General features: G+C 43.4%; 1 pseudogene; it reads right to left on the bottom strand.

Annotated features, from left to right (window-relative positions):
• Positions 1–5,371: 5,371 nt before the first annotated feature.
• The window catches only part of LOC146863742 (uncharacterized), a 115,655-nt pseudogene continuing 93,751 nt past the window's right edge, over positions 5,372–27,275 (bottom strand).

Below are 27,275 nucleotides of genomic sequence, written 5' to 3'. Positions count from 1 at the left end.
GCTGACCTTGCAAAAGAGGGCACACAGAACACCAATGCTTGGACTCTTTATAATAAGCACACTGATCAGGGGACTAATTTGCTCGAGGGAAAGGGGGTGCTCCAGGTGTATACATTACACGTCCTCCTCTTCCACCTCCCCTAAATGGTGGACCATTTACTTGAGCCAACATAACTTTTGTCTTTAATTCTTTAACCTTCTTTTCCTCCGTGCCTTTTGCTTCCTGTTCCTGGTGCTCATAATATTCGGCCATTGTCAAAAGGGAAACTGGGGAAGACGTGGTCCAAGAACTCTCGCTGGCCTTTAAGCGACTAGCTATTTCTGGTAACATATTAGCGACAAATGTATCAATAAACAAATGTTTACCTGTATCATCGGCCAATGACTGACCACTAAAATCATGGAATGCCTCTTTAAACCTTGAAAAGAAGTCAGAAACAAACTTATCATTTTTCTGTTTACAGGAGGCTAACGAAGTCCAATCTATTTTCTTAGGGGGTATGAGAGTCTTTAACTTAGTCACAATAGCTTTAGGAAGATCTAATATCTCCTTCTGAGGTTTCTGCGCAGGCTCCCTTTCTACATCTATTCTTTCTAATTCCACCCAGGTATCACCAAATGCCGCATTGTCATCTATTTTACATATTGTTCTCCACATATCAGGGGGCAAAATAAGTCCAAAGGACATCTCAATATCTGGCAAGGTCATAGTGCAGGAGCTGATATCTCCTTCCACCTCCTCATAGAAGGTGGCAGAATTTTTTCGGGGGTCGGGCAAAGCAGCTTTAAGAGGCATCACATCAGCTCTACTCCAAGGAGTATAAACGCAATATATAAAATATCGCTTTGGCTCTAATTCCTGAGAAATTTGTCTATAATCAAATATTACCTCCCAAATGAATTGTTCTACAAAATAAAATTGCTCTGCACTGTTCCACTGTTAAACCATAGTTACAATGAGCGATGCCGCGTTAGGCCGGCGAGCCTCCTCCCAAGCAGCGGCTTTTAATGTATTTTTTTCTGCTCTAGTCAAAGTAGAGCGAATCTGTCGACCCTTCTCGTTTATCTTGTTCTTTGTCATCTGAAGACAAATGCTCATCGTCAGAAGCCTCATCAAGGGCACTTGGATTGGGGAATTTATACGGGGTGGGGGACGTTATAATAGGATGCAGTCATCCTGAGGTTTATTAAGTAAAGGATAAATAGGGCACCTAAAAGGATAGTGGCCATTTACCACTAATCGACGTTTCCTATCTCCTTTTTCTATTTTTTTCCTTTATTTTTTTTTTAATTCTAGCGCTTTTTGATATATTGTTTTTCGTTGTTCTTTTTCTGCCATAGCGTCTGCTCTTTTCACTCTCTCTCGTACTTCTTTCTCCCACATACACACACAATCAAACATATCCTGTCTATTGTTTCTTTCAAATAAACACTACTCTACATATTGAACCTTTTTAAAATCAAATGACCCATTCACAGGCCATTGTAGATCAGAATCTTTCTTTGTGTATTTGTTCCATAGTGTACTGTACATTATGGAAGAAATACCATATTTGACATATATGTCTTTATTAGGTGTCCCCTCTGGGGGAGCCGGCTGACTTTTTTCAGAACATTGTTTTGGTACCACCAGAGCAGCAACACCACCTACAGAGTTTGCTGAGAACAGTCATGCATCACCAAACATTTTAAAATATTATCACTTCAAATACTTCAAAAGGAGAAAAACTTCCACATTACCTGCCTTCAATTTTTGCAAAAAGTGAATCACAAATTCAAACAAAAAGCCCAGTTTTAACAAATCAAGAGTGCCGCTTTAGCGACCTTACCAGACAGAAGTCTCCAACACCCACCTGCTGATCTCTGGTCGACCTAATGGTCACTACAAAAGTGCACCAAAGAAAACCCCAGTTGAGACCGGCACCACCTGGAGGGTCAAATCAGGAAAACCGGAAAAGTAACGTCGGCCTGCAAAGACAAAGCTCGCCTCATGCAGTGTGCTTCCTCAGTGAAATTCCAATCCTCCATCAAGACCACTCCTTCGGACGGCCGCGTCTCCATTGGGGTCCCACAACGGGCGCCAACTGTGGAAATATACCTTTTTAGGGGTACACTAGTTCAGGGTCACCCTTTTGTCCACGGGTTCAAAAAGCAACAAATTGGAGATCAGCACTGAAGTAGGAATAAATAACAAGATTATTAATCACTCACGAGAGGGACCACATCCACACTGCACTCTCAAGTGCTGTAGGAGGTAGCACCCTGAAGCCACAGAACACAGAGCTTTCATACCATTTTTCTGCAGTGTAAGCACATGAACAGAAATCGGAAGAGCAAGTTTTGGAAATAGTTATCAACAAACAAGGGCAGATAAAAACTACATGGTCAGCAAAGTCGGAGAGGGAGCAGAAATGCTTATGGCAGAAACAAATGATTGAAACTCTCAGCATATACATTTCTTTTAGCTGAGTCAGGAAGTCAACTAAAATAGATAGCACAAACAGGAAAAGACGAGCAGCAGAGGATGGGAGAATTACGAAGGAAATGAACACCTCAGCCAAAATGGCTGCTGCTTAAGCCAAATAAAATATTACACTTTTTCCATAGGAGGTGTAGATACTCACCATTTCTTTTCTAGTTTCCTACAAGCTGATTTATCTTTCTTAAGTTCAAATGTTAACCATGAAGCAGGGGATCTACTGAACTTGCGTTGAATGGGTCTTAAACATGCAATATTTTCCAAAGTCTGAGTGAAAGACTCCTGAAAAGTAGTGAGTGCACTATTTTTGTTCAAGAATTCTGGAATGTATTATATTTAGAGGAGAAGAAAGATTCATGAATTGTGTTCCAGTGTTGTGTGGTTCCTATAAAAAATTTACAGGATCTGCGCGTATAGACAACATACAATGTAGGATTGTTGTCAGACGAACTCTGATCGCCCCCACCGGGTATGTTGGCCCTTTTTATACCAACTAGCTCACAGTGACACTAGAATCTCCCCTTACTAAGGAGAGAATAGTTCTTGGCAACCATCGAACATGACAACCCTGATCCCTCAGGACCGTGGAAACAATATACTACCTTTTGCTCAGTCACTTGTGCTTACTTAGTCGGTCTCAGAAAGATACAACGAATAAAACAAGCTGGGCGTTTTTCAATAATGATTTATTGAACAGTTGTTATTCTGGTGTAAAATAGATGTGCTGCAACTTCCGTTAGACAGTATAAGATATAAATGATTAACAGTACTATAAAGATAAAAAGATGGTATAGTTCTACCATCTTACTAAAATCATGAATACATTCAAAGATATAAAACACATGATAAAAGATGCGTACTCCTGCGATGCCTCCCTATCTAGATGTACCTAAGTGTACCTAGCATGGGTGCAGGTGTTAAGCCAAGAATTCCTCTGGGATTCAGTCAACCCCATTACCTGAAGTGAGACTATGCGACCCCGTCCTGGTCTTGAGCTGGACACCCCACAAGGGATGTTTAGACCACTGCGAGCATCTTCATCCAGGAACCTCAGCGTCTCTGGTCAGTGTGTCAGCCGGGAAGTCTCGGTCTACTCTAGCTATCTTAGCAAGATGTGATGTATATATACCCATAGGTCTTCCTAGGGGTCCTACCTTGCTGTATTACTGTGTCAGCCTAAGGAAGACATTGGGCATGAACTTTGCACATAGATTTTATACAGGAGATGGCAGACCTGTTGTGCTTCCAAGTACCCTCAAGCATAATGTATGAGATTTCGAACTAGGGAAAACTTGCGTTCTGATGAAGTGTAATATCTAGGTAAAAGGTCAGTCCTTGGAAACCTTGACAAGTGTAATGTAGGGAGAGAATATAGGTGAAGGGTAACAAGTTTTCCGAGGCCTATATCATAGTGCCTATATGGACTATAACAGCAGGGGCTGATCTGCCCTTGTGGCTTATTGTTCCTACTAGTTTGCATTGCATTGAACTACATCTGGAAAATGAGCATGAAGGAAGTAATATGACCAATTTAGGGGAAGCGGAGAATTAAACCTTGAATATCTATTGACTTAAACACAAGTTTTTACAATAAATGTGTCAGGTCTAATGCTTTTATCATAACATTTAATCATAGACAGTTCAGGCCTATAGTCATAATCGCTGGCTTGCCACTATAAAACTGCTCAGTCCTGATGCATTGAGTGTACATTTTGCCATAAGCAAAAAAGTACAATACAAGTAGCACTTTGGTGGAAGAACACACATTTGGCCCATTCAAATACAGTAGACAGGAGAACCATGGTGTGGGTGTAGCCAAAGCCCACTCTCAGTAAGACTTCCAAAGCTCTTTTTTGATGATCATATAAGGTCAAGTAACAGTTGCACTTTCACATTAGAATAAAAGCCCAGGTAGATTAGCGAAGCCCTGGCTCTCAAACACAAAACTGTAGTCTGAACTGCAAAGGTAATATGCACCCTCCTATCATCTGTGGTGCCGCCAGAGAAAAGCAAACATTGCAAATTATCTCTTAATTTAATACAATGTCATTTGTGAACCCATGAAAAATTAGGCTCTGGCAGCTGGCTAAATAAACACAATAATCACATCTGTGTGGATGGTCAAGCAGTTTTTTTTTGTATAAGCCCATAACTGTTGCCTAATCAAAATAAGTACTCCAGGCTACGAACATGAGGATGAAGCGAAAGTCTCTCACCTGTTAGCACTCTTTAAAGTCTGTTTTTTAGATTGATCGAATAATGTCCGGAAACCGCTGCAATATCAGCCAGATCCCATGAGCTTGCAGATGCATCCAGATGAATGTTTTATACGTGATGGGATGGTAGTTGGTGAGGTCATCAGTGTTCAGTGTAGGATTCTTTAGCAGGGGAGTATCCGGCCTGGTTTGAAAACTTCTGAGGAGATACTTTGAGAGAGGGAGGCTTTGGCAATGGAGAGTACGGGTAAAAGGGAGTTCCCTGAGTGAGCTTTAATGAAGGGTGAGGGTAAGCCATTATGTTTATAAGAAGTGGCTTTGAGGAAGTACAATATGAGGGTGATATCTGTTACAAATATGAATTTGAAGATAGTCTGATGCTGGATTTTATTGAAAGGTGCAGTTGCAAGAGATGAAGAAGGGTTGGTGTTGGTGATCTGCTTTTGGATGTTCTGTATTTATTGACTGAAGAAGAGGTTAATGGGATCTCACTTTTATGTGTAATGTGGAAAAGGGGGTTGATGCTGTGCTTGATTTTTTGCCATCTTTAAGCTAGAGGACCTTGTCAGCTAGCAGCACATTGACAATTAAGGAGCAAAGTTTAACCAAAAGTATTGCATAGCAAAATGCAAGAGAAGAAGCATATGGCAGGGACTTCCACATACTGCAGTGAAAGTTAATAAAATGCACTGCTTTTGGATGCTGCAGTTTCCTTCACCCTACTGTTAGCCTCTTCCATTTTATGTATGATGGATGGTAATCTAGCAGAGATCAGGTGTGAGTAATCTGTACTACTTTCAGTCAGAGGGCGAACACTCCCGACGATATTTTCAAAGACTCTCAGCAGACCATCAAGTATACCACTGAACTCCACGTACACGTTGGCTGCACTGGTCTTGACAGCCAGCATGCTCAGGAAATCGTTGCATTTCCTCAACAGGATGAGGGAATTTTAAAATTTTAGATACAGCTCCCTTTCTGATTTTAAGTCCTGTTGGTGTACTTGAATTTTTACGGTGTTAGCCTCAATTGTCTGTTCTGTGGAAAGGATTGTCGTCCTGCATGATTGAAGCTGAGATTCATTCTTGTCCACAGTGTCCTGGTAGTTCAATTGCATCTGTTGCATTTTGAGCAGCTTTATTTGCATTACTGATCGTGATACCACCTAACAGAAATGGAAAAAGACTACATGTTTATTGGCACACTGTAACATTGAAGTGTCTGAATGCATATCAATTATGATATATTCAGGGCTATCAGTGGACAAAGCATATAGTTGAAAAGTTTTAGAACTTGACTATGAGGCACCTTCTTGAAATGATTTCATGGTTTACTTCTAGGATAAAATGCTAACTATTAATATTAGACCTGGGTAGATTTTTCAATTGCACCAGCGGAAACTGAAGAATTTGGTTACTCTTGTCACACAGAGTTACTGATAAATTCTGCTGCTCTGCTGGTGGAATTAATCTGCAGTGGCAGACATGACAGAGGGAGCAGTCCTGTTATGTTTAAAAACCACTGCAGAATAAAGTTTTAATATGCAGTGTTCTTTTAATGAAGAGGGGCCTCTCCCTCTTCCAGCCCTCTTTAGAAACCACAGACTGCACTGCAGTGATTACTGAGGAGTATGTAAGGGCATCAACAGGAATGCACTGCAGTGATTTCTGAACACTGCCAGAAGGATGAAGTAGTCCCTCTATGTTTAAAAAAACAACAGATTAATCTTTAATCTGCAGTGTCTTTTTAAAGTGGAGGGATGCTCCCACTTCCAGTTCAGATTAGAAACATACTCTGCAGTAATCCCTGTATAAAGGGCTGAGGGATATGTAATGCAGTGCATTTGGTATCTGGCTGAGCTAAGACTAAGCGCTAAATGCATCTTCACATCCATTGTTTGGACTCATGGGTGCATTTTCCATTAACAAAATTGTTTCAAATGCCCTTTCTGCCCCATCAGAATTCCAGGGAATCTTGTTGAAATTTTATGGAATTCAGCAAAATAAAACTCATATGGAAAAAACTATTAATTCCTTGAAAACAATTCAAATAACACTACATCTATGAATCATTTGAAATTCACTGTAAATGGTATGTGCAGATCATGAGTGAGGGTGTTTTCAGTCTGCCCCATGCAGATGAACCATGCGCTATTGATTGTAGACTATACTTCTCATGGACAGACTGAAACTTAATATATTTCGATATTGCATAGATTCAAGGTGAGCGTAACATAACATGTACATTTACTAAACGTCTATGCAATGTAGGGCAGCAAGCAAGATGCTGAGCTGCACTGCTTTGCATAAAATGGATAGAGCAGAAATACTCCACAGTTACAAAGATATCGAGCGTTTATGCTCTCTTCTTGAGCTGGTATACTATGTTCAGCTTAGCGCCAATGCGGACACCATTGCATCATAGTGCAAGGGGGCCTGCGTTGCAGGCAGGATTGTTTTTTTGCAGAAAGAGTAACTTTCTGGCAAACAAATTATCCTTAGAGGTATTTTCCTTTTTCTATGTCTGCTGCAGATTGCAGCACACCAGAAAAAAGTAAATAAGAAACATAAATAAAGATGTTTCTCCTTATGACACCTCAATTGGGAAGGTGCAACATTCTGACGCACTCCAAGGTGTACTGACCTTATTGAATATGGAATTGTGTCAAAATTCAAATGTGGACCCATGGAACACTTTCTCAGTTCAAAGCAATGCAAGGCACTGATTTGTGCTAAGCCACCTAGAGCCACTCAAGGTGGGTTTGCATGGCTTAGTAAATCCCATTTAAAGGCCTGTGTTGCCTTCTGTCGCCTTGGGCCTTGGTGTCTCTGTGTAGATATGCCTAGAGTTGGTATTTGTCCAGTGTGTGTGTGTGTGTGTGTGTATGTGTTTGTGAACTGTGACTTTGCAGCTGAGCCTCTTTCTCTGAATGTATGTGTGTGAGCATGGGGAGTGTCCGTGAATGTCTTTCAGTGTGATGTGCCTGTCTAGGTGAATGTGTGTGTAATAAACCAGGGTCCAAATTTAAACAAATTTCACATCTAGTGTGTGTTACTTTTTAAACAAAGACTGAAATGCATAAATCAATGCAAATGATGAGTTGTATTGGCATATGACCAAAAGTAATGCAGTGCAGTGCAACCCTCTGACTTGCAATCATTTGCATCAAAGCAGTGTTCAATGGACGGCGCATGGGCATTCCTGTGTATCCACCCTTAGATTGTGATGCAAATTGAAATCTATCAAGACTTGTCTACATGGATTGACACGTCTCTGAGTGTAGCATAATGAGAGAATTATTTGTACACTTCCTTCTTTCTTCCTCTCTGCATGTGGCAGCACCCATGGAAATTGCATTAAAGCATAGTTTTTTGCAGTAAGGATATCCTTTCTACCCAAAACTATCCTTCCCACAGCTCACATACCCTTGTTGTGTCTGTAAGGATGCCTGCCTTGACACATATAATAAGAAATATAGATATAGAAAGTGTACCAGCACATGAAGACACCTCCGGGTATTTGTGCGCTCAATAAGTTGCATTAACATAACGTAACACAACAAGAGATCATTACTGTGCCAATTCTTTGTAGATATGGCACAGTTCATCTCTTGCCAGGTCACACACACACACAAAAGCAACTTTTCTTGCTGCCCTTGTTTATTTGGGTGTAGCCTGTGACTAAGTAATATGAATTTGGTTTTGTTATTTCTTTTATGACATCCAATATGAGCCAAGAGCAATTCATACCTAGGATCGGTCCAACCATAGGAAAAAATAACAGGCCAATGCCCTTTTTTTCTCGTTCTCAGCATCATGCCATGCTTGAATTGCTCTGTGTTCTTGCACATTAACACTCAAAGCTTTCACTTGTGCCAGAGATGACTGCTCCGCCTTTGAAAGGCTTTTGTGAGATTAATGCAGGAGTTGGAGAACATTTTGAATGCCTTGCAGGAGGTCGGGGCTAGTCAGCAATTTTTCAGCAACAGATGTCCAGGTATTTAAGCCATCCACAAAGGGTGGCAGAACAGCCTGTTCATAACTCTTTTTTGACTCCTAAAATGTGACCCGGAAGCACTGTACCTTGAAGGGGAGAAGGGAAGAACAAAGGTTAGAGACCTATTCAGGAGGAGGCATTCATGTTTTCCAATAATTTGGGATAGGGGGAAGTCAAAATTCAAAGATTCTGCTCTACAACTTGACAATATTTGATAGATAACAAAGCTAAGATTTTTGGGGCTTCAAAACAGTGCTGTAAATGCAGGGTATCTTCCTGAATCTTGGATCTGGCTGCAATTACAAAGACAGATCTGGTTAGCACCAGTGAAATGTGCCAACTTTGTCCTGGTGCCGAGACCATGGCACTTTCAGCAGAGTGGCACATTAGGGGCCATATGTAGGTACTTAAATACCAGTCGGTAACGGCCGAAAATCGGTAAATATACCGTTACCGACCGGTATTTAGGCAATTGAGATGTAGGTGGCAGGATGTCAGGATTCAGTAATTTACCGAATCGGAATTTTAAGAAATCGGTAAAATACCGATTCGATGAATTACCGATTCCTGAAATCCTATGTAGGGGGCACTCAAGTGAGTGCATTTTTTGTTTCTGGATTTGTTATTTACCACCAACTACAAGTTGATGGTAAATGGCGAATACCTTTGAAAAAGCAAGTTTGTGCTGTTTGGAAAGTGCAATGTGGCAGACATACATGCCCTTAGGGCATGTATGTGCACCACATGTGCACACATGCTCGATTCAGGGGTGCAACAGGGTGTCAATGTGCCACCCTGCCACCCATGATTATGCTCCCCTAATTACCGATTTGGTATTTACCGAATCGGTAATAGTGAATGGCTTCCCATTCATTCCTATGGGCCTCCAGGCCCTTAGGAATGAATGGGAAGGGATGCATTATTACCGAATCGGTAATTACCGATTCATAAATACCGAATATTACCGATTCGGTAATAATTACCGAATGTTTACCTACATTCTATTTACCGATTCATAAATACCGATTCGGTAAAATTCGGTATTTATGAATCGGTAAATATACATTATCTACATATGGCCCTAGGTGCTTTGCATTCAGAACAACCTGTAAGGAGTAAAGAAGGCCTTTTTAGTTCAGTTTCAGCTGGGCTCCACATAAATGCCTCAAATAAGAGGTTGAAAAATACTTCACAAACAAATGATGGATGGAGTGCTGAACAAATCAAACATTTACCCAGTCAAAAGATATGGGTTAATTCCACTGTTCTTTTGCTCACCATGCCACCCTAGTTTGGACCCAGCCATAGTAATGTGTGTCTTGACCCTGCTTCTCATGGGAACAGTCCAGGCCAAAAGTCCAAGCCAGGTCCTCCTTGGACCAGAAAGAAGCATACTGGGGCTGTTTTCAGGGTATCACCCACCATCAGCCTAGGCTAGCTTGAATCTAGTAGTACAGCAAGCAAGGGACCAATACCTGGGGACACCCATCCCACTTAGGGTGAAAACTTCTGCACAAACAAATGATTCTTTTTACATCAGTTAAGAGGTGAGCACACCTCTTTTTGTTTGAGTCTTAGGGCCACATGTATGAAGCATTTTTGCAGTCAGAAATAACCCATTGGGCCATAACGGCCGCAAAAATGCTGATGCATATTTTCAAAACATGAATTGCAATTCAATAACGCATTACCGAATAAATATTTGTTTGCAATTTGGTATTTAGAAAGGCATGATTGAGGCATCCCTTTCAAACACAGAATCTGAATAGGATATATGAATGTTTTTCGACTGAATTACAGCCGCAAAACATTAATATTTTGCCGACTCCTTAAAGGAGGAGGCAACTCATTAGCAAATGGGAAGGGGCCCCCAGAGGATCCCTTCCCCTTTGAAAATAGAAATAGAATATATTTTTAGAGCAGACTGTGGTACGACAAACCACTAGCTACTTTCAAAAAAAGGAATCTGCAAAGTTTAAGTTTTTCTTTTTAAATGCATCCTGTTTTCCTTTAAGCCAGGCATACTGCATTTAAAAAAACAATTGCTTCATTAAAAAGCAATCACAGACATGGTGGTTTGTTAATCTCAGCAGGCCACCATCCCTGTGATGGCTTCATTTCCTAATTTCTTGCAAATTGTGACCTACCTCCTTAATATGCATGAAGTAGGTTGATTTGGGAACCACAAAGAATCAATAATGAAACTCAAAAGAGTTTCCACATAAGGAATACAAATATCCTAATAGTGATTGGGATGGTATTGTTGCAGGGATTCTGTTCATGCACAGAACTATGAACAGGAAACCAGGACCTCAGTGAATTGTGGTGTACCAAAAACTTACCTCAGTACCCAGAAGCCCTATCCGGCTAGCATCAGTGTCTCATTCTCTCTACGTACTACAGCGAAGCTACCAATGATTAGACAACCCAGAACAAGTGACTTAGGATATTCTCAGGAGTGGTGGGAATCAAGAACACTCTTTCATTTTTATTCTCATATCACTCCACAACGTGAGTAATCAGAGACACGGTTTATTTAGTGGATCATAGATGGACATGTATGTTTACAATACTACGTAGGTGTAACTATCCCACTAACCATGCACTGTTTCACCCACAGATGCATCTCCTGGGGATTCGGACGACAGCGGCCGGCTGATTATTTCCGAGACTCCTGCCGATTCCGACATGGATACAGCGCAGGATACGCACTCACCACCTCCACCTGCAACACCACCACCAGCACCACCAGCACCACCAGCACCAGCATCAGCTACACCTGCTCCTGCTGCAACTTCTACTAAAGCGTCGAGACGCAGGTCCCAAGTTCCACCCATGCAGGTGATGGAAACACCCGCTACACCATTGGGTCAAAGTCTGCGCAGCATCACACCCCCTGCTGCACCACCTGCACGTGCCAGACTCCCACAGCGGCGCAGGTCTCGGCACAGTTCACTCTCCTTAGGTGACGTTGCTATCACCCCAAATGCTGGCATAGAGGAAAGGATGCTGCGTGTCCAGCGCCTGCAGGGAAGACACATGGCGACAATCAGCTCCAACATAGCACACCTTGCAAAGGAAATGCGTTCCATGACTGCGGCGATGAGGGACATGACCACTGTGGTGGCAGAGGGCAATGGGTACCTGAGGGAGGACATCCATGAGCTCACCTGTGCCATGAGGGAAGGCCATGAGAGTGAGAGGAGGAGGCACTGTCAGAACTTGGTGAGGTCCGCGGCCTCTACAAAGGCCATCACAAGGCTGTGCAATAGCACCGCAGTGTTGGCACGCCGCTCAGTGTCACTGCAGGTGGACCTTGGACACTTTTACGGGGATGTTGCCATGGCTCTGGGGCAGGTCACCGCTGCAGTAGAACGCCTGCAGAGCGGCACATTCAGTGCTGGTGCTTTGGGAGGGGAAGACGGCAGTGAGGCTGCCTCGAGAGTGAGCAGTGTGTCTGTGGCAGAGGCCAGCACCAGGCGCCGCAGTTCGTGGTGCTCCACGGGGACAGGCCGTGGTGAGGCGTCGGAGACACCTGAGAGGAGGCTTGGCGCACGTGGCAAGCGCCACTAGACTGAATGACAGTCATACTTGACCGTGGTGGGGCAACCATGGTCCTCCCCTTCCTGACGCTGCACAGCCGTGACTGAAACGGACATTTGTTGTTACATTTTTCCTGGGGAGCATTCATTTCATTGCTTGTTTGGTCGCACATACCTCAGTGCACCTGTGCATTAAACAATTGCACCGCCAATGATATTGCAATGTTTCATTCTTACCTGCTTCAGAAATGATGTTGCATGATGTGTGTCCGCCTCCTATGGCCCTCTGCTGTGTTAGGGACGTGTGCCTGTCGGTGTTGGGCGGGTGGTTGGTCATCCCGGTGGTCGTCATTCCTGTCAACCTCTATGGGTATCCCCCTTCTGGTCGCAATGTTGTGCAGCATAGCACATACAGCTACAATCCTGCAGCAGGTATCAGGTTTGTATAGCAAGGCGCCGCCAGTCTTATGTAGGATTCTAAAGCGACTCTTCAGAATCCCAAAGGTCCTCTCTATGACATTCCTTGTGCTTATGTGGGCGACGTTGTAACGTTGCTCCTGTGGTGTTGCTGGATTGATGTAGGGGGTGAGTATATATTCACGCAGGGCGTATGCACTGTTGCCTAGAAGATAGAAGCAAAGACTTAGCAATGGCAATGTACAGACATGTGTGGTGCTCATGTGTGGAAGAGGTATGTGTACGTACCAAGCAGGAGTCCCTCTCCAAATTCTCCGTTGAGTAGACGCCTGTGGATGCCACTGTGTCGGAATATGTAGGAGTCGTGTGTGCTCCCCGGGAATTGTGCCACTAGGTCCGTGATGATGTGCTTGGCATCGCACACAACCTGCACGTTGATTGAGTGGTATAACTTGCTGTTACAGAATATGTACTCATTTGCAGAGGGTGGACAGATGGGGATATGCGTACAGTCGATGCATCCAATTACATGGGGGAATTGTGCCACCTGGTAGAATGCCTGTTTGGTGCGGTCCAACTGCTGTGGGGTTGTGGGGAAGCTGATGTGGGTGTGGATCATTGTCAGCATGGCGTCTAAGAATTTCTGGAAGAAGTGTGAGAGTGCGCTTTGCGATACGCCTCCGGCTACGGCGATTACCTCCTGGAAACTTCCTGAGGCCAGTAGGTGCAGGCTGCATAGGAACCTGGACATGCGCAGGGATTGCATTGGTCCGATGTGTCTGGTGCTGCAGTAGTGGTTCCAGGTCTGCAATGAGGTGCATGATCATGGCACGATTCAGTCGATACTTCTCGTACACCTCGTCCTCATTCTGTCCGAGCAAGGTGATGTGCAGTCTGAATACTCTCTCCTGGACCCTGTTCCTGCGGCATTGATTCGCATCCTCCTTACAAGCACATAGAGGGCTGCCATTTTGTGCTAGCCAACAGGGTCTCCTGGGCCACATTTAAGGGTTTGCTGATTAGCACAATCATTTGTACATGTGTAATTTTTTTTTTCTCTTTAATACATTTTTTTTTTTTACTTTACCTCCAGGTTCTGATTCCCCTTATTTTGCTCATGCTAAATTGCGATTTTTGGGATTTTCGGTATTTGCGAGTGGTGTTGCATTGGGTAGAGATTGGTTATTAGCCATTGGCACTTTCCGGGAGCTATTTGTGAGTTCCGGTAATTGCGACTTCGGTATTTAGCGATTCCGTCATTTTGAGGATTGGTTAATTGCGATTAGTTATTTTTCTGGTATTTATTTAGCGATTCTTTATTTGCTCACATTTTGGGTTGATGCATTGGAAATCGGTTTTTCACACTCGCTAACGGGTGATTTTAGCGATTCTGATTTTTTTGTGCCAGCAAGTTCATATTTTGCCAAACCGGATAATTGGTAGTGATAAGTTTGAAGTTCTGAGGTTAAAAAAAAGTAAAAGACCAAGCAGGGGCGGTAAACTGCCCAATCTGGAGCAATGAAAATAGTTTTAAAAAAATATTTGAGTAAGTACGTGTTGAAGATGGACAATTGCCAATTTAATCCATCAGCGTATAGGCACAGTATGTTGCAACAGACTCCAAGAGGAAGTCATTGTAATCTTCAGTAAAGGATTCAGCCATCCGATTTAATAAAGTAAATGAACATACATGTTCCTTGATAGCCGGAGCCTCTAGCACCATCAGAGGACAACTTGCGTGTTCTTCAAGACAACTTCGTGCCAGGAAGTCATGCACATATATACTAATTCCCTAGAACTCCATGCACAGCTGCGCAGGCCATAATCCCGATACGAGAACGGTACAACTCATAAGACACTGACTCATTATTCGATCATAACCTGGGGCATGAAACGCCGTGTTGGAGATGTACAAATCCAGGGCCCATTCAAATGAACAATCCAGGCAATGGAAAAAAGGTTGCACGCAAGTAAAGTATGAGAACCGGAAGGACAATCCATAGGCTACACTTAAGGTGGCCAGAGGTAGTGTTCCATAGTATTCAAGCATCCGGTAGCAAAGCTGTAGCAGCCGGGGTAGGCTGTCTTGTGACACAGATTGTGCAGCCATTGAGGCGCAAACAAATAAACAGCAGCACACCGGCAGCCAAGGCGAGAATTAATGGTAGCCCGCCATAGAGGCTGGAAAAAATAGAATGAAAAAATGCCGGTATCACACCAAATATATTTTTGGAACGAGGTCAAAAGGCCTGAGCCCACAACTTTGAAAAAATGTACCAAGCCAGTTGTTGACGAGGCATTGAATATAGTGTGAATCAGAGCACCAAAATGAAGTGGGAGATCAGTATTCAAAGGCGCATGCACCTCGGTGCGGGTGTTAGCTACGTGAACGACAAATGTATCACAAGAAGAAGATAGGCTGACCGCTTTTTGGGACAACAGAGCCCTTATTCTGCTCATCTTGTTGAACTCTGCTTTCAAGGTTGGTATGGAAGGCCAGATGGATATGTTGAGTCTCCCATGTGGGGGCAGGAAAAGCACATTTTTACAAGAAACTACACGTTGGGAGACAGTTACAATGTACAGAATCCCTGCTAGCATCCCGCAACACGCTTCATTATCTAAAAGCAAATAACTACCATTAGCTAGTAATGTAAAAGTGGGTGTAATACCTGGCACAGGATTTCCCTTTCAAATGCAAGCAAAATTCAGAGCTTTAATGTTACATGCGGTGTGTAATTATATATTTTTGCAAACCAATGAGTGATCAGGTGTAGAAGTGCACTCCTCTCCTTTTAAATAAACGTCTTTACCCTCTCTCAGGCACCTGTATGTGAATGGGAATGACCAAACTTCATGGAGAAAAGCACTACCCAATGGTTCATATCTGCCTAAGACATAGGGTTTCATACATGAACTGAATATAAACAGAGGAAAAGGTAATGTCATTAACACATGAATAAGCCATACAGCCGAGTTCGATTCGGCCATAGAAAATGGTAAAGGTTCCAACTTTTCAATATGCAATAGCGAATATGTAGCATTCTTCATCAACTTGAACTGTTGTTTATCAGTCAGATTAAACGTCAAAAACAACAATGAGGTATTCATGTAGTCCCAGGGAATTTTCCCAGACTTCAAAGTTTGTAAAGTCCATGCAAACTGCATTGTAGAACGCAATTGATTTTGACAATGGTATAAAACAGACACGTCATTCTGTACAATATCCACAACAGATGAAACAATATTATCTAATGTGTACATTCTGGAAGACAGAGTATTAATGTTATTTTCAATGACAGCAAGCACATTTTCCAAATTAGCTTGATCAATAGCTCTCAATCTAGAAGCAGCTTCAATTTGAGATAATTTCCAAACTTCCTTGTAAATAGTATATACCCATCTCTTGTACGTGCCTCCTACAGGGCCTTTAACAAAATCATTCAAATCAACATTGTCAGTCAATTGGGACAAATTAAGCTTAAGTGACGCTAAGGTGGAATGTTTAAGCCAGTTTTGACATAATTTACCTACTGAATAGGTAGTAACAGAATGGGAAGTTTCAAACCGGGGGTCCACTCTAACCTGTGTATAGCCTGATCTCAGACTTAGAAAACGATGTTGGCATGAATCTGAAGTTGGGGATCTAAATTGGAAATATTGAAGGACATATTAGTGATTAATGACTGCAATTCATCAAGGGACAGATCTGTGTGATTGCCCCAGGTAGGATAAGCACCCAGATCAGGAATGATAGGGGCATTCATTTTATTAGAAGGAGCCAATCCAAAGCAAGTGGTTTGAAAAATAGTAGAATTCAAAAACAACATATGGTTCGGGATAAGGCATGCACGATGTAAAGCTTTGGTGCCCTGCACTTGCCAGCATTTAGAACCCCAAACAGATTTAAGATCAATGGTATCTGTCCACAGCTCATTGCCCCCAATAGCTAATTCATCCAGAAAGGACTTTGAATACAGTAATTTAGTGTATGTAAGTCTAACTTTGAAAGCAAATTTAGCAGATATTTTGAAATAAAAGGCTTCTGGATTAGATTCACTGAAATCTGTAAAATATGTACATTTTTTCAATAGAGTTTTCGAACTACCTTCAATGGGAGCTAAGCAATTTCTAAATCAACATTTCTAAATTTATTGGCTTTATGCAGGAAATGATTGCCATAGTGCTGGTAACAAAACAACTCTCCATAATTCTAAGTACAAATCTTCAGCATCAAAAGCAGCATAATATTTCAAATCAGAAAAAAGAGCCTCAACGGTTTGGACATCCCAATCATCAGAGCGTATGTTTTGTTTCACAACATCTCCCATAGAAACACAAAGTACATTGGGGACACTAATCACCTCTGTAGGGCCATTAATTTGAAATTTTACAGCATCCCATACAATCTTATCTAACACAGGTCAGGCAGTAATATTAACAAAAGTCTGGTGCCTCTTCATGATGTGTGATGAGGAGTGGGGTGCCAAAGTTCCATGAATTAATCTAATTGCAGATCTTTCGGTAAGATAATGTCCATTCACTAGACGAAAAAAGACAACCACAAATCCAATCGATATAAACAAAAAAACAGATATGAGCCCCATCCAAATGTAAGTCCAAGGGGTGATTAAAAAATGTCATTTGATCCAAACAGCAAAAATAGAAAATTTCAATGGGGCACTTGATGTTGTAGAGTTAGGGTCAAATGAAAAATGTGACAGGTCAACTGCACTTGTCTGCACACCAGGCAACAACACATCTGTGGGATAGGTATACTCAGTATCTTCATGGTGATCACCAGTAAGTGTATTCACCAATGGATTAGTAACTGTATGCATCTCGATGGCAATGTCAGGTCTGTTCGTATTTGCCAGGGCCAGAACAGAATTTCTCAGCATTGCTGGAGAACAGACTGCTGGAGTCATACTAAGAAGAATCGGCCACTCGTCTTAGTTGGACATTGTCAATGGAGATGTACCTGTTATCCTTGCGACCAGGAAGTGGAGGTAAAATGACTGTTCTTGTACCCTGCATGCCAAGCACTGGAACAGGTGCACGATAAGAGGGGCCAAACTCCTTCTTGTTCTCCACCTTCTCACGGACCAGGTCACCGACTCGAGGTAGCCAGCCATCTACCGGAATCTGAAGTGCAGCATCAGTTTGTGGAGGGCAAGTGTTCCTTTGCAAGACTGTCTCGAGCCTCTTGTATATTCTGTAACACAGCAGAATGATCATCTACATCAAAGGGTGCGGCCGATGCCGCCATGTCTAGACCATCAAGGTCCGGGACAAACATTTTTATGCCAAAGAGCATTTCGAATGGGGTCCGCCCACCCAGAGACCTTCTTGGGAGATTATTAAGTGCACATTGTACGCTATACAAATGGGCCAACCAGTTTCTGCCAGTACCTAAAACCCTAGCTGTCTAGGATTGCTTTAAATCACGGGTCATTCATTCCACAACAGAATTGCCCTCAAGCCGGTATGGAGACAATTTTTTTTTTTACTTGGAACCCCAAAGACCTCATGGCTTCTTTGTACGCCTTACAGGCGAACGCCGGACCCTGGTCCGAATGGTGGGTACCACATGCAAAAATTCCCACAAAGACACACAAATCCCTGATGACAGTTCGAGCATCAGCACTCCGTTTGTGGCCAAACCTATAGAAAGCGTGTGCACGATTCCACCGCAACTAAGATGAACTTATACACAGTATCAGAGGATAAAGGACCACAGTGATCTAAATAAACACACCCAAATGGTTTATTAGATATGTACAACTGTGTTTGAGGTGGACGTGTAGCAGTCAAAGGTTAATCTGCTGGCAAATGTCACAAATAAGGACATAATCACGAGTCTGTTTATATAATCCGCGCCACCTGTAATGTTGTTGCAAGATAGTGACAGTCGCTGAGACGCTTGCATGAGCTGAGGCCAGACCGTTCTCATGTGAAGAAAAAGCAAGCAAGCCATTTTACTTATAATAACAGTTACCTGTAGTGTCATGTGCAAAAGCAACAAAGTGGCAAGATGGCGTTTAACTTCTAATGCGCTCATGCTAACATAGCAATGTGTGCAAGCAGAAACCTGTCTTCACTACAGTATCACAATAAGGAAATCAGATATTAATGCAACTGGCCTTAAGTCTTGCCTAGGCGCTCACTGGAGCTTTAGCATCTTTTACATCTTGATGCCAGGAAGCAAACACACTCATATACTCACTGCATAGGTAGTCAAGAGATAAACTGGGAGTGTTCCAGTCTAAACAACTGCCATGGCCCAAGCAGGTAAGAGCGGCGGGGCCTGGTTTGGGGGATTCCAATGGACGATGACCAGGGAAAATGTATTATTTATTTCATTTTCACCCCTTCATCATCGTCCATCGAAATCCCTCTCCACCGGGTTTGTCAACCCCACCACCCTAACCTGCACGGGCCACGGCTGCTAAACCTCAATATTTGTTTAGTTTTGAGGAATGCGGTATAGCCGTACTACTAGGAATCTTTTAAAAACCATCAATTGAGACTTATAGCTCATCTAATGGCTTGTGGTATCATTACCAAGATAATTTCAGCCAGGGCACTTTAGTGACCTGTTCAAATCGTTATGCTCCCCTTTAAAGCCTGAGTGAACAGGATTAACTTAAGGGGGGGCCGTGGTGAAGAAGCTGCAATTAGAAGCATGAGTAATATAAATCATGAGAATAATAACCCTGGGCTGAATAAGAATGAGACTGTATCACCAGCTCAATAAAAATGAGACATTGGAATGTAGCAGGGATTAAATACAAATTTAAAGATAAAGAACGGTTAGGTAACAAAGTTAGTGCAACTCTTGTGTCATCAGGAAACAGCATACACAACCTTTCTATATTGATGGTTTTGTTACTATATCCATCCCAGTCACACCAACTTCACATGGGTGAGTCAAAGCAATGCCGGGTCCCGCAGGAGGCTGGGAGCCGGCGGGAACCACGGGGACCTTGAGGCTCCCCCCGCGGTCCCTGATTACCTGGCCATGCCCCAGGGGATGGGGTCACCAGGGCCAAAATAGGCCAGGGGAGCAGGGCAATGTGGCCCCCCTATTTTTAACCCCTTAACTGCTGGGACTTTTCCCCCCCAGTGCTGAGCCCTTTTTTGGATATTTTGGGTTAGTTTGTGATTAGGCCTCTGTAACCTTTTGACCACATAAGGTATCCACGCCAAATTTGCGTCCTTTTCTTCCAACATGATGGTAATTCTAAAGGTACCCAGGGTTTGTGGATTCCCCTGGAGGGGATCCAGAAATTAGCCAAAATACAGGTATATTTTGTTTTTTGGGTGAAAAATGGGAAAAAGGGCTCCAAATGAAAGCGTCTGTTTTTTCCCTGCAAATGGTATAAAAAAAGGGGTTGTGGTGTTGAAATCACCATCTTACCAGCTTTCAGGAACAAGCAGACTTGTATCATAAAACCAAAATATTTTACACAGTTTTGGCATTTTTCTGGGACGTACCCCATTTTTGGGGCATCAAAAGTGCCTATCACAAAACAACCTGATTTTGCAAGGGGGTCACCTCGGTTTTTGACTCCGTGCTCAGTGGGCAGCTAGGAAAACCTATCAAACCAACACATTTCTGAAAACTAGACACCCGGGGGATTCCAGGGAGGTATGCCTTACGTGGATTCCCCCAATGTTGTCTTACTCAGAATGCCCTGCAAACCTAAAATTTAGCTGAAAAAATCACTTTTTCCACACATTTTTGTGAGGGAAAGTTGTGGCATCACCGGGAAGAGACAAATTTCCTACCATCCAGCGTTCCCCAATGTCTCCCGATAAAAATGGTGCCGCACTCGTGTAGGAGGCCCAAGTACCCGCGACAGGCTAGGGCCCAAAACGTATTAAGGGGACATAAAAAATGCCTATCACAAAACAACCCAGTTTTGCAAGGGGGGGTCACCTCGGTTTTCGGCCCCGTGCTCGGAGGCTAGCTATGAAGTACTGGGTTTTTAAAACCCAGCGGTGCAGGGGAACACACCCTAAGACTTCGAGTTCTTCCTGTTTCAGACCCACAGAAACACAAAGTCTTCTAGGTGAAGTCAAAGATCTTGTTTATTGGCTGCAGACCAATTACAGGTGTCCGAGAAGTACAACACAATGTATGTTCTCAGGAGACTGCTTAAACTTACAGAAACGACCTTCTCCTTATATACAAAATATCATGCTTCAGGCACACATTCCTCGTTTTACGATATGGTCATTCATATGTATTCATTACAAACGTGATGACCATCCCACATTCCAGTTAAGCCATCCCACAATTATTTACCCAGCGAGGCTCAGATCCCACATCAGATATCAGCAGACCCCAATAAACACGGGCACCTCCTGTTTGTAAAACAAGCCATAAAGCAGGAAGAGTCAGGTGTGAAAGAGATTAGCCGGAGGCTTGTGTGGGATGAAAAGGCTTTATGGTGTGTCAAACCCTGATGCTAATCACAGGTGGCCGTAGGACAGGGAGCTCGTGGGACCGGACTGACCTGGGGCAATGGAGCGAAGTCGCACAGGTCACAGAGAAGTCAAAGGAAGGCACATGTGTTCTAAAGGCCGGTGTTTGTCCTTGATGTGCAGCCTATGTGAGGGCAACCATATGATGGCCACCGCTCCAAGATGGAACCCACAAAGTCAATGTGTAATATCGTATACACAGTGCATTTATCGATGAAACGTTATGCAAAGTACTTGTACATACCGCATTGGCCATTCGCGGTTCGCTGATACCGGAATAGACAGGGGTAGGGCCCTGCCTCCTACGCGGTCCCAAATTTTAAAGTACCACAGCTACGGAAACCTACCAAACCCACACATTTCTGAAAACTAGGCACCCAGGGGGTTCCAGGGAGGTATGGCTTGCGTGGATCCCCCAACTGTTTCTTACCCAGAATCCCATGCAAACCTCAAATTTAGCTGAAAAAATCAATTTTTCCACATATGTTTGTGTGGGAAAGTTGTGGCATCACGGGGCAGACACGAATTTCCTACCACCCAGCGTTCCACAAGGTGTCCCGATAAAAATGGTGCCTCACTTGTTTGGGAGGCCCAAGTACCCACGACAGGCTAGGTTCCAATACGAATTGAGGGGACATCAAAATTACCTATCACAAAACAACCTGGTTTTGTAAGGGTGGTCACCTCGGTTTTTGGCCCCGTGCTCAGCGGCCAGCTAGGGAAACCTATCAAACCCACACTTTTCTGAAAACTAGACACCCGGGGAGTTCCAGGGAGGTATGGCTTGCGTGGATTACCCAACGTTTTCTTACCCAGAATCCCTTGCAAACGTCAAATTTAGCTGAAAAAATCACTTTTTCCACATATTTTTGTGTGGGAAAGTTGTGGCATCAATGGGCAGACATGAATTTCCTATCACTCAGCGTTCCACAATGTCTCCCGATAAAAATGGTGCCTCACTCGTGTGGGAGGCCCAAGTACCCATGACAGGCTAGGGCCCAAAACGTATTGCGGGGACATCAAAATTGCCTATCACAAAACAACCTTGTTGTGCAAGGAGAGTGACCTCGTTTTTTTGGCCCCGTGCTCGGCAGCCAGCTAGGAAAACCTATAAAACCTCACATTTCTGAAAACTAGACACCTAGGTGGTTCCAAGGAGGTATGGCTTGCGTGGATCCCCCTTCGTTTTCGTACCCAGAATCCCCTGCAAACCTCAAATTTAGCTAAAAAAATCAATTTTTCCACAAATTTTTGTGTGGGAAAGTTGTGGCATCACCGGGAAAACACAAATTTACAACAAGCCAGCATTCCCCAAGGTCTCCCGATAAAAATGGTGCCTCACTCATGTGGGAGGTTCAAGTACCCGTGACAGGCTAGGGCCCTAAACGTATTGAGGGGACATCAAAATTGCCTAGAGTTGTAACGTGTGACTTTGGAAATCCTTTATAAGGTAAGACCGCTGCGTTTTACTACCTGGTCACCTCTTTCTATGGCCCACCACTTGTTCCCTGGTAGTAACTTCTGCACTTGTCCCCTTCCCTCCGTCCCATAGACCTCACCTAAGCCACTCAACGCTGCCTCCCTTTAAGTGATGATTTTACAGCGGCTCCAGGCGAGCGGAGTTGACCCTCTGGATTCATGCGCCCCTCAGTGCCTTCAGGTATCCTCCTTACCACCTACCTAGCGCTCTCCCTCGTTCTTTTGCTTCAGTCTTCCTTTCTCTGGGCTTTCATGCAAATTGATTATTTCTCGTTTCCTTCCCAATTTTACAGAGCACTTTTCAAAAATTATGTAACCATCGTCCTGTTGATGACCTTAAGTTAAATAGGTCGAAACGCTGTCAACTCCACAACGCTATTCGCGGCAACCGAAGGGTCTCTTTACAAACAAAGAAACAATGAAATTGTACCTGTAAATTGTAAATACTTTAGTTTGACCCCCACTGTTTATTGTTTCCTCACCGCTTCACGTTGTTTCATAATCACTTGTGTCACTGCACCGTTCACTCACTGCAACACTTCCAGTGCACATTGGTTGTTATGGTTACCACAATCTAGTTGTATTTAGTGCTTCTATATGCAAATAACAACCCTTCCACCTTTTTCTGGCCTCCCTTGTCCCTTTTCCTGTGCTATGTGATTGATACCCTTTGATGAACAGTCCCCCTGTTTGATATACCAGTTGAGTCGTTGTTCTATTGTTATCCCACATGAGTGAGGCATAATTTTTATCGGGAGGCCTGGGGGAACCCTAGGTGGTAGGAAATTCGTGTCAGCCCGGTGATGCCACAACTTTCCCACACAAAAATGTGTGGAAAAAGTAATTTTTTCAGCTAAATTTGAGAATGCAGGGGAATCTGGTAGGGAAACGTTGGGGGATCCACACAAGCCATACCTCCTTGGAACCCGCCTGGTGTCTAGTTTTTAGAAATATGTGGGTTTGGTAGGTTTCCCTAGCTGGCCGTCAAGCACGGGGCAAAAACCAAGGTGACCCCCCTTACAAAACCAGGTTGTTTTGTGATAGGCAATTATGATGTTGCCTCAATACGTTTTGGGCCCTATCTGCAGTGAAGGCAGCGATTTAGATACATACATTGCTATGTTGGCATAAGCGCGTTAGATGTTAGAAATGCCGTCTTGCCACTTTTGTTGGTTTTGCACACGACACTGCAGATACATGTTATTATTTGAAAGCTGCTTATTTGCCTTTTCTTTGCATGGGAACTGTCTGTTGTTCACATCCCTAGACGTGCACTGCGACCTTGGTCTGAACATTGTGTGAAGAAACAGTATGGGTCGCCAGACAATGCATGTTTTTGAGTTCAGGTTGATCGGCCCACTCTTTAGCCATAACACGCACACAGCTGCAAATACCTGAAAGTCGAGAGCCTTTAATATTGGAGTCTGCATGCATTACACACACATTCTGGAGAAGAACCTTTCCAGGCGCAGAGCAGAGCTGATCTTTACAGTATGGGGTTCCCCATTCAAATCTAGAGACCTTCTATTAGTCTAATAATACTAGCTTACTAGTGAAGGGAAGGTGGCTGTATTCCACTGTCATTTATAATATGCTTTCTCCTTTCATTTTCTATGGAATTGTAGCAATGCTGATGGTTTTAATTTTAATCATTTGTCTGCTTATGTTAGCCAAAGTACTGCATCTTAGGACACGTAGTTTATAAAATAAACGTTTTAAACTTTACCGTGTCTCTGATTTCACTTTTTGTGGATTGATATGAGAATAATAACGAACAGGTATTTCCGATTCCCACCATTCTTGAGAGTACTCTAAGTCGCTTGTTCTGGGTTGTCTATACATTGGGAGCTCCGATAGAATACGGATAACGATGGGACACTGATGCTGGTCAGATTGGGGTTCTGGGTTCTGAGGTGAGTTTTTGGTACACCACAATTCACTGAGGTCCTGGTTTCCTGCGCATAGTTCGGTGCATGAGCAGAATCCCTGCAACATAGCGCACCTAATGTTTGGTCTTTTGATTTGAAATGCCTTAGTAGTGCTTATATTAGTCCACGACACCCTCACTCTTGTTTCCGGATAGCGGGAGTTACGGATTTAACCTGCCTATTAATACGATAGGTTTCTCTCAAGCTTGTTCATTAAAAAGTTTTTTTTATATTTCTGTACCCTTGTACTACAGTGATATCCATTGTTGTTCTTCTCTGTACCCTTATGGCGTTCGAAATTGCAGCGCATAGCTGTACACCTCTGCGACGTGATTTGACACAGTATGGGGTGCCGGACAATGGCATGGCCGTTATTTTTGTGGTGAGTGCCAATGCGTCTTACCCCTACGAGTTGTTTTACTCTTGGGTGACACTGCTGGCAGTGAATGCGGATCATAAGATGTTTCACTCGTATACACACACACGGGTCCCAGCAAATTATATACCATTTAGGACGCAAGAGATTCCCCTTTCAGCCTGGCAGCATAGCATTTGGTTTAATGGCGCCCTTCCCCATGCGGTTGCACATGGCCGGTGCTGGCCGGTTTCACGCCTGACCCCCGCTATTTGACTATTGCGGTGGATGAATTGCGTGTACTCCATACAGCCCTCATTGCCGTATATAGGGCTTTAGTGCAATGCGTTGCACGCAACGTACTGGTGAGGGCACCTGCTGTTGTGGGACTATCAGCTGGCCACCCTGCGGTTGTTATTAGCCCCGTCATGGTTAATTCGGTAATGGCCAAGCGCCCCCAGAATAAGGACGATTTGCTTTATTGGCTTGCCGAGAAGTTTGACCAACTGGAAGCAGTATTTCCGCACTCTACTCCTGTGGAGAAACACAGGATCCTCACCATTAGTTTGCAGAAGGACTTAGTCCCAGAGGTTTCCGATTATGACAACTGGGGTAAGGTTTTTGCCGCAGTCTACTCGAAGTGCTTTGGCACTCCGTCTATGGCTGTGCTTCCCTCCGTCATTAAACGTGTTGTGGTAAATAAAAATTCCTTTACCGGGACTGAATTTGATACAGAAACATTATAAAATAGCTCAGTAAAATGAGAGGCAGAATCCGTGATATTAGAGTTTCGGAATGGGCTTTATTCCAGTGATCGATTATAATCGGATGCTCCAAGTTCCATCACCACGGGGGTTCAGGAAGTGAAGTACATACTTTATTGACAAGAAGTAACTTTTATAGTACATACATTATAATGAAGTGAATACAGTAGGCGTAACAATTGATAAAGAAATTGACGTTTTGTCTGCGTAACCGAAAATGGGTGTAATAATGAGTAAAAAGGAACATAATTGGTTATGATGTCATGTATAGGTGGATCTATAAGATAATACTTGGCATAGATGCGCGCGCAGCAGTATGACGTGTAATTGACGTGTAACTAGGGGGTGAAGGGGACTTGACATTTAGCTCTACATGTGGAGACGAAAAGTCTGGGGGGTCAAGTCAACCTAATCCCAAATCATATCTAACATCCTATGTTTAAAGAACTATGTTATCCACAAAAGAAGGACTCTCGGACAGAATCTATTCTATACTGACTGTGCGTGCGTGTACAAGCGTCTAAGTGTCTACACTGAATGCGAGGGGGTAGGAATATTCCATGGTAACAGGGCTATGAATTACTTGCATGAGGACAGAGAAGCCGGGCCTTTTGCTTGGTAACTGGAAGAATGTTTACTTAAACTACTAGGCAGGAATGCATCGGCTGAGGGGGAAGCAGATAATTCGAAGGTGAAATACAGTTCTTGGCAGAGAATAGGCTGATGTCAGGCTTCGTGAGCCGCGCAGAGAATGAGACAAAGTTCATGGTCACAGATGCAGGCTCAGACCGGAGCTTTCAGAGGCAGAAGGCAAGAGGAGTTTTGATGACAGAATCAGGGCCTACTTGCCTGGACTGTAAAATGGCATAAGTGAACCATACAAAGCCGGTGGCCTTTCATATTTAGGAATGGAATATCCGGCCTATTCATGGCGGATCTGACAGAGGACATGTTGACGGTGGACGCACATGTATTTGCGTCTTCATAACTGGAACTGGAGGGAACATACATGTACTTGTGACATGCACATGGAACCGTTGGGGTCCAAGATAGGGGACATAACTGACCAGAAAAATCCATATTTCCACATTCCCTCCTTGTCCCCTACTTGCCCTTCAAGAGATATCAATCTTCATCAATCCATTGATCTGTTCATATAGCATCATTTGTTCTTCTTTCTTCTTCCGTGACGAATGAAATCTTGGTGGTGGAATACACGATGTGGCACACAGACCACAAATCGCTGGTCCACATTGTAGACATAGACAGCAACTGAATAGTATGAGAAGGCCAATACCTAGGAAGGATAAAACTCTCCATCCCCAGGCTGATACCACATTCCAAAACCAACTGGACCAAGTCCAAGTGCCTGGGTTCTGGTGTATCTGGCTTACAATCTTATGAAGGCGAGTGATGGCTTTATATACAGATGGCGAATTTTCTGGTATGAATACGCAGCAGCTTGATCCGATGACCCTACAAGCTCCGCCCCTATCAGCCAGGATGACGTCAAGGACAAGACGATTTTGAAGCACAACAATCCGCATAGCAGACTGCTCTTCCGTTAAATTGCCTAAGGCGGAAATAGTCTCATTCACTACTGCTTCGA

The sequence above is a fragment of the Triturus cristatus genome, chromosome 2_1 (assembly GCF_964204655.1).
Source record: "Triturus cristatus chromosome 2_1, aTriCri1.1, whole genome shotgun sequence".
In the NCBI taxonomy this organism is placed as follows: domain Eukaryota; kingdom Metazoa; phylum Chordata; class Amphibia; order Caudata; family Salamandridae; genus Triturus; species Triturus cristatus.
This window is presented reverse-complemented; position numbering and strand designations above follow the sequence as displayed.